The 14,596-nt window shown below is 38.7% G+C and overlaps 1 protein-coding gene across 1 annotated transcript in view; it reads right to left on the bottom strand.

Annotated features, from left to right (window-relative positions):
• The window catches only part of XYLT1 (xylosyltransferase 1), a 448,706-nt gene that overhangs the window by 89,068 nt on the left and 345,042 nt on the right, over nucleotides 1–14,596 (bottom strand). The window lies entirely within an intron of this gene.

Genomic DNA, 14,596 nt, shown 5'->3' with positions numbered 1-14,596 from the left:
AGACAATGGGGCTCACCAGAAACAGTAGTTATGAAGCAACGGTCACAAAGACCGCTGCTTCATAACCCTGTCCACCTGCTCTGAGCAGGCAGACAGGAATCGCCGGAATTCAACCCGATCGAGTATGATGGGGTTAATTGACACCTCCCTGCTGGCGGCCCATTGGCCGTGAGTCTGCAGGGGCGGAGTTGCACCAGCAGCTCTTGTGAGCTGCTGATGCAATGCTGAATACGGAGAGCGTATTGCTCTCCGTATTCAGCGAGGTCTGGCGGACCTGATCCGCACTGTCGGATCAGGTCCGGCAGACAGTGTGGATCAGGTCCGCCAGACTTTGTTAAATAGAGGCCTATGTAATTCACCCAAATTAGCAAATAGGGCATGTACAATACCTATTGTATTTAATTGTCTTTTTAAACTAATAAAATGTCTAAAATATGAACACCATTTAATGAAACATAAAGATGGATCAAATCATTTTGGACTAAATATAAGGACAAACCTTTGGAAAAGCAACTACATATTATATGTAATTAAGGAAGAAAATTATATGATGAAGAACCACTTGTCTTGTGTAACATAGTGGGGGAAAGTCATTATATACAAGGAAAGCCTACAGGCACTCATAAACTGTCATGTAGCAGACTTATTCCGGAAACAGCAGTAAATCATATACAGCTAGATTTACGAGTTCTCTGAGCTCAGTTACTACTCTGACTTGGGATCCTCGTAAATGTTATCAGCTGAAACTACAGTGCAATGCCCTTTGTGCAGCATAGGGGGCGACATTAAACTTAAATAAACCAAAATGTATGTTTGCAAAATGCTTCATGCATAAACCATTTCATACAGTTACATTTGTTACACAACGGGTAATCAAGGGATATGATACTCATAAGAGAACATATTTAAAGGGATAGAAAAGTCAAAATTAAACTTTCATGATTCAGATAGTTTATGCAAGTTTAAAGGGACACTCAGGTTTTATTAAATTTTCATGATTCAGATACAGCATGTCATTTTAAACAAGTTTCCAATTTACTTCCATTAAAAATAATGTGCACAGTCTTTTATATTTACACTTTTTTTGAGTCACCAGCTCCTACTGAGCATGTGCAAGAACTCAGACTATATATATATGCATTTGTGATTGGCTGATTGCTATCACATGGTACAGGGGGAGTGGAAATATACATAACTTTGAAATGTGTTAGAAAATAATCTACTATTTATTTGAAATTCAGAGTAGTGCTATTGTATTGTCTTGTTATCTTGCAATTGTTGATTATGCAAATCTGCTGTGTTTACTGGTCCTTTAAGAAACTTTTAAAATTTGATTTTATTATCAAATTGACATTGTCCTCTTAGTATCCTTTGTTAAAAAAGTATATGTAAATATCCTCAGCTACAGCAATGCACTACTGGGAATTAGCTGCTACACACATATGCCTCTTGGAGGCAGATTTACCATCCATATGCACCCCCCTGTGCGTCTGGCTTCCTCTCTGGCAGTCAGCAATACATTGTCCGTATTTACCATTGCACACAAGCGCTCCTGTGTTCTTGTGTGAAACCCCGCCCCCTGCCCGTGCACAGATAATCACGCGTTGGCAGGAGCTGTCAATCGGTCGGATAGATATTCAGATAGAGCATTTGAAACAATTCTTCAATTTACTTTTAATCTGAAATGTGCTTCATTCTCATGGTATGCTTTGGTGAAGGATCAGCAATGTACTACAGGGAACTAGCTGAATATATTGGGGCCGATTTACCAATGTCTGGCGGACATCGCTGAATGCCGACAGCATACGCTGTCTGCATTTAACATTGAACAAGCAGTTCTGGTGAGCTGCTGGTGCAATGCCGCCCCCTGCAGATTCGCGGCCAATCGCGGCCGCTAGCAGGGGGTGTCAATCAACCCGATCGTACACAATCAGGCGGATTGATGTCTGCAGCCTCAGAGGCAGTGGACAGGTTAAAGAGCAGTGGTCTTAAGACCTTAAAGGCTCGCGCAGAAACTGGGGTATTTGGCCCCATTCGGTAAACAAATAAAAAGAGGCATAAATGTGCAGCCCCCAATAAGCAGCTAGCTGTCTTAAAGGGACATGAAACTGAAAAATGTTCCTTCGTGATTCAGATAGAACATACAATTCTAAACAACTTCCCAATTTACTTCTATTATCAATTTTGCTTCCTACTCTTGATTTTCTTTGTTGAAGGAGCAAAATGCACTACTGGGGGCTAGCTGAACATATCAGTTGAGCCATTTACAAGAGGCATATATGTGCAGACACCAATCAGCAGCTAGCTCTCAGTAGTGCAGTGCTGCTCCTGACCCTCCTTAGTTTGATTTTCAACAAAGGATACCAAGAGAACAAAGCAAATTAGATAAAAAAGTAAATTGGAAAGTTGTTTAAAATGATATGCTTTACTTGAATTATAAATGAAACATGTTTGATTTCATGTTTCTTTAACATTAGACATAAAAACAGAATTTATGCTTACCTGATAAATTACTTTCTCCAACGGTGTGTCCGGTCCACGGCGTCATCTTTACTTGTGGGATATTCTCTTCCCCAACAGGAAATGGCAAAGAGTCCCAGCAAAGCTGGTCACATGGTCCCTCCTAGGCTCCGCCCACCCCAGTCATTCGACCGACGGACAGGAGGAATATATATAGGAGAAACCATATGGTACCGTGGTGACTGTAGTTAGAGAAAATAATTCATCAGACCTGATTAAAAAACCAGGGCGGGCCGTGGACCGGACACACCGTTGGAGAAAGTAATTTATCAGGTAAGCATAAATTCTGTTTTCTCCAACATTGGTGTGTCCGGTCCACGGCGTCATCCTTACTTGTGGGAACCAATACCAAAGCTTTAGGACACGGATGAAGGGAGGGAGCAAATCAGGTTACCTAAACGGAAGGCACCACAGCTTGCAAAACCTTTCTCCCAAAAATAGCCTCCGAAGAAGCAAAAGTATCAAATTTGTAAAATTTGGCAAAAGTGTGCAGTGAAGACCAAGTCGCTGCCTTACATATCTGGTCAACAGAAGCCTCGTTCTTGAAGGCCCATGTGGAAGCCACAGCCCTAGTGGAGTGAGCTGTGATTCTTTCAGGAGGCTGCCGTCCGGCAGTCTCATAAGCCAATCAGATAATGCTTTTAAGCCAAAAGGAAAGAGAGGTAGAAGTCGCTTTTTGACCTCTCCTTTTACCAGAATAAACAACAAACAAGGAAGATGTTTGTCTGAAATCTTTAGTAGCCTCTAAATAGAACTTTAGAGCACGGACAACGTCCAAATTGTGTAACAAACGTTCCTTCTTTGAAACTGGATTCGGACACAAAGAAGGTACAACTATCTCCTGGTTAATATTTTTGTTAGAAACAACTTTAGGAAGAAAACCAGGCTTAGTACGTAAAACCACCTTATCTGCATGGAACACCAGATAAGGAGGAGAACACTGCAGAGCAGATAACTCTGAAACTCTTCTAGCAGAAGAAATTGCAACCAAAAACAAAACTTTCCAAGATAGTAACTTTATATCTATGGAATGTAAAGGTTCAAACGGAACCCCTTGAAGAACTGAAAAAAAACTAGATTTAGACTCCAGGGAGGAGTCAAAGGTCTGTAAACAGGCTTGATCCTAACCAGAGCCTGAACAAATGCTTGAACATCTGGCACAGCTGCCAGTCTTTTGTGTAGTAAGACAGATAAAGCAGAGATCTGTCCCTTTAGAGAACTTGCAGATAATCCTTTCTCCAAACCTTCTTGTAGAAAGGAGAGAATCTTAGGAATTTTTATCTTTTTCCATGGGAATCCTTTGGATTCACACCAACAGATAAATTTTTTCCATATTTTATGGTAAATCTTTCTAGTTACAGGTTTTCTGGCCTGAACCAGAGTATCTATCACAGAATCTGAAAATCCATGCTTTGATAGAATCAAGCGTTCAATCTCCAAGCCGTCAGTTGGAGGGAAACCAGATTTGGATGTTCGAATGGACCCTGAACAAGAAGGTCCTGTCTCAAAGGTAGCTTCCATGGTGGAGCCGATGACATATTCACCAGGTCTGCATACCAAGTCCTGCGTGGCCACGCAGGAGCTATCAAGATCACCAAGGCCCTCTCCTGATTGATCCTGGCTACCAGCCTGGGAATGAGAGGAAACGGTGGGAATACGTAAGCTAGGTTGAAAGTCCAAGGTGCTACTAGTGCATCTACTAGAGTCGCCTTGGGATCCCTGGATCTGGACCCGTAGCAAGGAACCTTGAAGTTCTGACGAGACGCCATCAGATCCATGTCTGGAATGCCCCATAATTGAGTTATTTGGGCAAAGATTTCCGGATGGAGTTCCCACTCCCCCGGATGAAATGTCTGACGACTCAGAAAATCCGCTTCCCAATTTTCCACTCCTGGGATGTGGATTGCAGACAAGTGGCAGGAGTGATCCTCCGCCCATTGAATTATTTTGGTCACTTCTTTCATCGCCAGGGAACTCTTTGTTCCCCCCTGATGATTGATATATGCAACAGTCGTCATGTTGTCTGATTGGAACCTTATGAATTTGGCCTTTGCTAGTTGAGGCCAAGCTCTGAGAGCATTGAATATCGCTCTCAGTTCCAGAATGTTTATCGGGAGAAGAGACTCTTCCCGAGACCATAGACCCTGAGCTTTCAGGGATTCCCAGACCGCACCCCAGCCCACTAGACTGGCGTCGGTCGTGACAATGACCCACTCTGGCCTGCGGAAGCTCATTCCCTGGGACAGATGGTCCAGGGTCAGCCACCAACGGAGTGAATCTCTGGTCTTTTGATCTACTTGAATCATTGGAGACAAGTCTGTATAATTCCCATTCCACTGTTTGAGCATGCACAGTTGTAATGGTCTTAGATGAATTCGTGCAAAAGGAACTATGTCCATTGTTGCAACCATCAATCCTACTACTTCCATGCACTGCGCTATGGAAGGACGAGGAACAGAATGAAGCACTTGACAAGAGCTTAGAAGTTTTGATTTTCTGACCTCTGTCAGAAAAATCCTCATTTCTAAAGAATCTATTATTGTTCCCAAGAAGGGAACTCTTGTTGACGGGGACAGAGAACTCTTTTCTTTGTTCACCTTCCATCCGTGAGATGTGAGAAAGGCTAGAACGATGTCCGAATGAGCCTTTGCTTTTGACAGGGACGACGCTTGTATTAGAATGTCATCCAAGTAAGGTACTACTGCAATGCCCCTTGGTCTTAGAACCGCTAGAAGGGACCCTAGCACCTTTGTGAAAATCCTTGGAGCAGTGGCTAATCCGAATGGGAGAGCCACAAACTGGTAATGTTTGTCCAGAAAAGCGAACCTTAGGAACTGATGATGTTCTTTGTGGATAGGAATATGTAGGTACGCATCCTTTAGGTCCACGGTAGTCATAAATTGACTTTCCTGGATGGTAGGTAGAATCGTTCGAATAGTTTCCATTTTGAACGATGGTACCCTGAGAAATTTGTTTAGGATCTTCAAATCCAAAATTGGTCTGAACGTTCCCTCTTTTTTGGGAACTACGAACAGATTGGAATAAAATCCCATTCCTTGTTCCTTTATTGGAACTGGGTGTATCACTCCCATCTTTAACAGGTCTTCTACACAATGTAAGAATGCCTGTCTCTTTATTTGGTTTGAGGATAAGTGAGACTTGTGGAACCTTCCCCTTGGGGGTAGTTCCTTGAAATCCAGGAGATAACCTTGAGAAACTATTTCTAGCGCCCAAGGATCCTGAACATCTCTTGCCCAAGCCTGAGCAAAGAGAGAGAGTCTGCCCCCCACCAGATCCGGTCCCGGATCGGGGGCTACTCCTTCATGCTGTTTTGTTAGCAGTGGCAGGCTTCTTGGCCTGCTTACCCTTGTTCCAGCCTTGCATTGGTTTCCAGGCTGGTTTGGGTTGTGAGGCATTACCCTCTTGCTTAGAGGATGCAGAATTAGAGACTGGTCCATTTCTGCGAAAGGGACGAAAATTAGGCTTATTTTTAGCCTTAAAAGACCTATCCTGTGGAAGGGCGTGGCCCTTTCCCCCAGTGATGTCTGAAATAATCTCTTTCAAATCAGGTCCAAATAAAGTTTTACCTTTGAAAGGGATGTTAAGCAATTTTGTCTTGGATGACACATCCGCTGACCAAGACTTTAGCCAAAGCGCTCTGCGCGCCACGATAGCAAACCCTGAATTTTTCGCCACTAATCTTGCTAACTGCAAAGCGGCATCTAAAATAAAAGAGTTAGCCAATTTAAGTGCGTGAACTCTGTCCATAACCTCCTCATATGGAGTTTCTCTACTGAGCGACTTTTCTAGTTCCTCGAACCAGAACCACGCTGCTGTAGTGACAGGAACAATGCATGAAATTGGTTGTAGAAGGTAACCTTGCTGTACAAAAATCTTTTTAAGCAAACCTTCCAATTTTTTATCCATAGGATCTTTGAAAGCACAACTATCTTCAATAGGAATAGTAGTGCGTTTGTTTAGAGTAGAAACTGCCCCCTCGACCTTGGGGACTGTCTGCCATAAGTCCTTTCTGGGGTCGACCATAGGAAATAATTTCTTAAATATAGGGGGAGGAACAAAAGGTATGCCGGGTTTTTCCCACTCCTTATTTACTATGTCCGCCACCCGCTTGGGTATAGGAAAAGCGTCGGGGGGCACCGGAACCTCTAGGAACCTGTCCATCTTGCATAATTTCTCTGGAATGACCAAATTGTCACAATCATCCAGAGTAGATAACACCTCCTTAAGCAGTGCACGGAGATGTTCTAATTTAAATTTAAATGTCACAACATCAGGTTCAGCTTGATGAGAAATTTTTCCTGAATCTGAAATTTCTCCATCAGACAAAACCTCCCTCATGGACCCTTCAGATTGGTGTGAGGGTATGACAGAACAATTATCATCAGCGTCCTCTTGCTCTTCAGTGTTTAAAACAGAGCAATCGCGCTTTCTCTGATAAGTAGGCATTTTGGATAAAAGATTTGCTATGGAGTTATCCAATACAGCCGTTAATTGTTGCATGGTAATAAGTATTGGCGCACTAGATGTACTAGGGGCCTCCTGCATGGGCAAAACTGGTGTAGACACAGTAGGAGATGATGTAGTATCATGTTTACTACCCTCATTTGAGGAATCATCTTGGGCAATATCATTATCTGTGGCAGTATTGTCCTTACTTTGTTTGGACGCTATGGCACAATTATCACATAAATTTAAATGGGGAGACACATTGGCTTTCATACATATAGGACATAGCTTATCTGAAGGTACAGACATGTTAAACAGGCTTAAACTTGTCAACAAAGCACAAAAAACGTTTTAAAATAAAACCGTTACTGTCACTTTAAATTTCAAACAGAAAACACTTTATTACTGAATATGTGAAAAAGTATGAAGGAATTGTTCAAAAATTACCAAAATTTCACCACATTGTCTTAAAGCCTTAAAAGTATTGCACACCAAATTTCAGAGCTTTAACCCTTAAAATAACGGAACCGGGGCCGTTTTTCAATTTAACCCCTATACAGTCCCAGCTATAGTCTTTGCTAAGACCCAACCAAGCCCTGAGGGGAATACGATACCAAATGACGCCTTCTAAAAGCTTTTTCAGAGATTCTTAGATCCTCACACATGCATCTGCATGCCCATAAAAATGTCTACCAGTTTTTTAGCCCATAATAAGCCCTTTATTCTGTTTGTTTGACTAAGAAAATGGCTTGCCGGTCCCCATGAGGGGAAATGACAGCCTTCCAGCATTACACAGTCTTGTTAGAAATATGGCTAGTCATACCTTAAGCAGAAAAGTCTGCTAACTGTTTCCCCCAACTGAAGTTACTTCATCTCAACAGTCCTGTGTGGAAACAGCAACCGATTTTAGTTACTGTCTGCTAAAATCATCTTCCTCTTACAAACAGAAATCTTCATCCTTTTCTGTTTCAGAGTAAATAGTACATACCAGCACTATTTTAAAATAACAAACACTTGATAGAAGAATAAAAACTACATTTAAACACCAAAAAAACTCTTAACCATCTGTGTGGAGATGTTGCCTGTGCAACGGCAAAGAGAATGACTGGGGTGGGCGGAGCCTAGGAGGGACCATGTGACCAGCTTTGCTGGGACTCTTTGCCATTTCCTGTTGGGGAAGAGAATATCCCACAAGTAAGGATGACGCCGTGGACCGGACACACCAATGTTGGAGAAATGTGATTTAAAAACCAAACCAATTAAAAAAAAGTTGCAATGTAATTTAAATGGGAGTGAAATTTTGGTGCCGACTCCACAGGAGTAAGCACAATGTTATCTATATGGCACACATGAACAAGCGTTGTCTAGCTGTGAAAAACTGTCCGAATGCACTGAGATAAGAGTAGTTCTTAAATGGCTTAGAAAGTAGCATATGAGCCTACCTATGTTTAGCTTTCAACAAAGAATACCAAGAGAACGAAGCAAATTTGATGATAAAAGTAAATTGGACATGAAACTCAATAATTTTCTTTCATGATATAGATACATAATACAATTTTAAACAACTTCCCATTTTACTTCTTTTATTTAATTTGCTTCATTCTTTTGTTATCCTTTGCTGAAAGGTTTATCTAGGAAAACTCAGGAGCAGCAAAGAACCTAGGTTCTAGCTGCTGATTGGTGGTTGCATATATATACGGATTGTCATTGGCTCATGTGTTCAGTTAGAAAACAGTAGTGCATTGCTGCACCTTCAACAAAATGATACCAAGAGGATTAAGCAAATTTGATAATAGAAGTAAATTGGATAGTTGTTTAAAATTGTATGTTCTACCTTAATCAGACAAATGTGGGGTTTCATGTCCCATTAAAAATATTATTTTACAATCTCAAAGTGTTTACTGTTCATTTAATCAATACATTGTTAACAAATACTCAACCCCCTTATTTTTTCTGATTAAACTGTATCCCACACTTTTTAATTGATACCATTAATACATTTCACTGTATTATTTACATGATTACAGCAATAGATTTCAGTTTATATATTTATTTTTTCTACAAACTAAAATCATTCTATCTTGCTATTATCACGGGTAGGGGGCTGAAATAAACAATAAAAGAATACATATTTTAGCCAGAAATAAATTGTTATATGAGTGACAGCAAAATAACATAGCTGCTATAAGTGTTTACTATAATTGTTTCGCAGGAATTGCCAGCGGCACTAAAGCAAATATAATTTTAGTTTTAAATAGGTGGGCTCAGAAGTCACAGTTCCTAGCAAGAAAAGTAGGTTCTATCAAAGCTGGCTGCTTTTAATGCAGAATTTCAGGCAATAATGGATAATTTTAGAGAAGCAACTTGGTAATTACTATTATAATACGTGCTTATCTATTCACGCTGGAAAAGCGAAATTACTTATAATTTATGTTTGCATTTGTCCCAGGTTTATTTGAAATTGCTTGCTTTCAATCCAGTGCACATTATAGGTAACCTGATGCCTTTTGTTCTATTATACGAACCCATATTACGTTGGCAAAATGTGACATTTTGATTTCCTCAAAAGTAAATTATAAGTTGAAAGTATTCTAGAAATTCTTTAAAGATCAGGCAACCATAACTTAATTTATTCTAGTATAAAACCAATGTGGTTTTAGACCTGTACATACTTGACAACAGTCCTGATTTTCACAGGACAGTCCCTCATTTTGCACCAGTTCATATTGCGCTAATCATAAAAGCACTAAGGTTGTCGTGCTCTATAATCATACCGAACAACCTATAGGTTACTGGGCACAGGTGGTAGGTGAGGTGATCACACAATGTCCCCCTAAACGTTCAGCCTTAGGCCCAATGTTTGATATCAACATCTATATTTTTCACAAATGAGCAGTCATTTTATCCCCTTGGTTGCCAGTAACCCATGTACGTAGTAGTGATTTGACCCCCTTAACTGCCAGGAGCACACAGATGATTTAACACCCCCATGGCTGCCTGTAGCACATCATCACTTCTCTTTTGGCCATAATTGTAATAAATAGAGGTTTAGGAGGTCCTTTACATTTAGCCTATTTTATTTGCTTTCTTAAAGAGCTAGTACAGTGAATTATAAAAAAATAATACTAAAATGCATATAATAGAGCAGTTAAAAATATTTTTATACTGAAGCCAGGACTGGACTGGGAAATCAGTCCCTGAAAATGTTTGAAATGTAATCCCTATTAGACACATGAACTAACACCCTCTAGCTGTGAAAAACTGTAAAAATGCAATGAGATTAGAGACGGCCTTCAAGGTCTTAGAGATTAGCATATGAGCCTACCTAGGTTTAGCATTCAACAAAGAATACCAAGAAAACAAAGCAAATTTGATGATACAAGTAAATTGGAAAGTTGTTTAAAATTGCATGCCCTATCTGAATCATGAAAGTTTAATTTTGACTAGACTATCCCTTTAATATTTTGTGCATATTTGATGCAGTTTAGATTGGGTATTTGGGAGTTAAACATATTGGCAAGCATGGTCAATAATCATGTAAATATATCTGATTTATCTGCTACAAAGTGTCCCGGAAACTTGTTTTCAAATACTGCCAACAATATCTTTAGCAAACCTCCCATTATTTTCTGAAAATTTTCCAGATCAGGGATGTGAGCGGACATTTTTTTAATCAATATGTTATTGATATTTTCCATATAAGCATACAAAATCACTGTGTTATGAAAGGTTTATATTTTGTTAATCCATAAGATTTTACAATAAGATCAGAGAAAGAAAGGTTAACTTCCTGGAGACTATTTTGTATTTCAAGCAATATTAACTCTTCGGATGCCTAAAAAAGGATGCAGAACATCGCAGCTCTGGCAGCCAAGGGGTTAAAAATGTGGCAGAACTTATAGAAATCTGTTTGTGAACGACTCCACATTACATTAAAAACAGTGCTAATTACACTGGCTTTTAAACACAGAAAATGCATTAAATATCGTACACACAGGAGCCATTTCAGTCATAATTAAACTTAATTGCCTATAATTTCATATTTATAATACTAGCAGATGTTGCATTAAAATAAATATCTTCCATTAAAAAAAAATATCTTTGATTTTGTCCAGGCTAATGTGTACAGAACAAAACACAAAAGATAACGGTTATAGCTTTCAGCATTGATGAAGATATTTGTACCATAAATAATGGTATTACTTGGGCAAATGCACTTAAAGGCTGATGACTTTTAAAGGAATGAGGATGGTTGTAGATAATTTTTGCGCACAGCATGCTTTAAAAATAATTAGCTTTTCTTGCATGAAAATAAGTCATCTGAACTCTATAAATATCACATGATATAGTGCAGTGATCTGTATACATTCCTGTTCTCAACCATGATGACAAAATAAGGCTTGTTTTGCTCAGCCAATCACAATCTGAATGTGTGCGATAGTGTTAAGCAACCTCAGGGCAGCTCGTGATTGGCTATATTTGCCACATTCTGATGTATGCAGGCTTGAGTGTTTTTGATTTGCTTTAATTGACGCATCTTGTGATGTCACAGGAAGGGATGTCACATTAAGAATTCTACTGCCAAGCACAAGTTAGTTCCTCCATATAGTATTTGAGTCTTAAAGTGTTGGTAAATCCAAGCATTTTTGATACGCTAGGATTTACCAGTGCTACAAATAAATGGGACTTTCAGTCATGAAATGTAAAAAACTTCATGCTGAAATTTCCTTTATTTGCCCGCAGCTTATGCCGCACTAAGCTCCTCCGGCCGCCCTCATTAGAACGCTATTTTATCAGTGAGGTGACGTTTCCACCTCTTAGCCAATAGCTGTGCTGGACAATTTGCTGCAGGCAAATAAAAAAGTACTTCGAGCATGAATCTTTTTACACTTTATGACTAAAAGTCCCCTTATTGTAGCACTGGTAAATCCTGACTCCATTTAAAAAATAAAAAAAACAATACTTGTTTCTGCTGCTGGTCTGTAGCAGCAGCAGCAGCATCACTTACTACTTTAACTTTATTTAGGAGAAGAGAGATTCCAACAGGAAGCCATAAAAGGGCCACTTTAGTTGAAAAACTACATACACTAATTTGCATTTAATTTTAAGACTGGCAACCCCGCACCTCTAAGTGTTTAACCCCCGCAAACTAATAATGTTATTAATATTTGTGTGTACCCACCAATCATCAGCTAACTCACAGTAGTATATTGCTATTTCTGATTTTACTTAGCTATGCTTTGCAACGAAGGATACCAAGAGAATAGAGTAAGTATCTTAAAACTGCAAGAGAGCTTTAGAAAAAGAAAGAAGCAAACGAAAAAGAGAGAGAGAAGGAAAGAGAGAGATTGAGAAAGAAAGAAATAAAGAGAGAAAAAGAGAAAGAAAGAGAAATAAATAAAAAAAAAAGGAAGACAACGAGCAGGTGGGCGGATAGTGAAGAAATGTGTTGGGAGGAGAAGAATTCACGTCAATCCAGTAATTATATGAGACATGTAGTAAATGTTGACCTTATAAGTGTGATTAACCAACCTCACACTAGTCTGAGCAGTTTAATCCTGCAGCTTTTTAATAACCCACAAACACACATTGCTTTGTTTCTCAGTGTAATCACTAATCATTTCTTGATTATGGAGACTGACCTCAGATCAGCACTTAGCATATGTGTTTAATATCCCTTATCTCATTCATTCCATTTGTATATTATTATAACAAATTGATGGTGGTGCCTATATACACACACACCTGCACAGCCTCTCCCAAATGAATGTTTCATCTTCCAAACTGACCATCATTTCCTGCCACAATCAGATATTACTTTTAGTAAAATACTTGCAGTTTGTTTGGTCTTCCTATTTCACAGGCTATATGAAAATATTATGACTTGTTTGTTTGTTATTTTTATATTTTTCTGTACAAATAAAATAAATTCTAGACCCTGAGACAAATCATAGATTTGTATTGTCTTAAAGGGACATGAAACCTAAAATGTTTCTTTTGGGATTCAGATAGAGAATACATTTTTTAAAAACAACTTTCCAATTTACTTCTTTTATCAAATTTTGCTTCATACTCTTGATATCCTTTGTTAAAGGGCCACTAAACCCAAAATCCTTCTTTCATGATTCAGTGAGGGAGTATAAATTTAAACATTACAATTTACTTGTATTATTTATTTTGCTTCATTTTTTAGATATCCTTAGTTGAAGAAAAAGCAATGCACATGGTGAGCCAATCACATGAGACTTCTATGTGCAGCAACCAATCAGCAGCTACTGAGCATATCTAGATATGCTTTTCAGCAAAGAATATTAAGAGAATAAAACAAATTAGATAATATAAGTAAATTAGAAAGATGTTTAAAATTGCATTCTCTTTCTAAATCATGAAAGAAAAAATGTGGGTTTCATGTCCCTTTAAGGAGGTAGCTGAACACACCATTGAGCCATGTACAAGAGGCATATATGTGCAGCCACCAATCAGTCACTACCTGTATTGCATAGTGCATTGCTGCTCCTGCGCCTATCTATGTAAACTTTCCAACAAAGGATACCAAGAGAATAAAGCTAATTTGATAAAAGACGTCAAATGGAAAGTTGTTTAAAATTACACGAATCATACAAATTTAATTTTGATTTTACTATCCCTTTAATTGGATAAGAGATAAAAAAGAAATGGGTTTCATGCTGCAGTATATTAAATATATCTTGTCTTATAATAATTATTTTCCCTATAAAAGCCACAAACATTGCAGGTAATTGCGGACTTGTAATGTATTTTCACAGCAGCAATGATTATAGCATACATAAGCTATACCATGCATTATATACTGCAGGATCCACTTAACATCGACAGCAAAATTCAGCAAAGAATTGTTTGCATTGGGTTATAATAAATACAATTTGGTACAATTTTCAGAAAAGTAAAACCCAAATATAAGGATAATTTATCTCATACACTCCAGATCAAGTTCATTACAAGACTATTAAAGGGACATACAATGCAAAAAAAATAGTTCATGAATCAGATAGAGCATACAATTTTAAACAACTTTCCAATTTACTTCTATTATCAAATTTACTTTGTTTTCTTGTTATCCTTTGATGAAAAGCAAAAAGGTACGTTCGGGAGTGTACACATGTTTGCAGCACTATTATACATTAGCAAGCGTACTAGATGGCAGCACTATTTCCTGTCATGTAGTGCATCAGGCATGTGCATGCTACCTATTCTAGATATCTCTTCAACAAAGAATAACATGAGAATGAAGCAAATTTGATAATATAAGTCAATTGGAAGGCTTTTTAAAAAGTGTATTCTCTATCTGAATCATGAAAGAAAGAAAATTGGGTTTCATGTCCCTTTAACCCTCCAAAACTAGTTGAATGGACTTCATGATGCAGTGTATATATTTGTGAACTTGTATTATCCCAAATGTCCCTTCTTTACATTCTCAGCAATTTTGCAAGCTGCAAAATCTGCACTTTACACTACCTTCTGTATCTCGCAAACATAAAAATACATAAATAGGGAGGGGCGTGTCCAGGCCGCAGCCATGATCGGACGCTATATTCACTAGCTTTTGTGGCAACTTTAACAATCTGATGAC

Source organism: Bombina bombina, chromosome 11 (genome assembly GCF_027579735.1).
Source record: "Bombina bombina isolate aBomBom1 chromosome 11, aBomBom1.pri, whole genome shotgun sequence".
Lineage (NCBI taxonomy): Eukaryota > Metazoa > Chordata > Amphibia > Anura > Bombinatoridae > Bombina > Bombina bombina.
The sequence above is the reverse complement of the archived record's forward strand: the minus strand, read 5'-3'. Positions and strand labels throughout refer to the sequence as shown.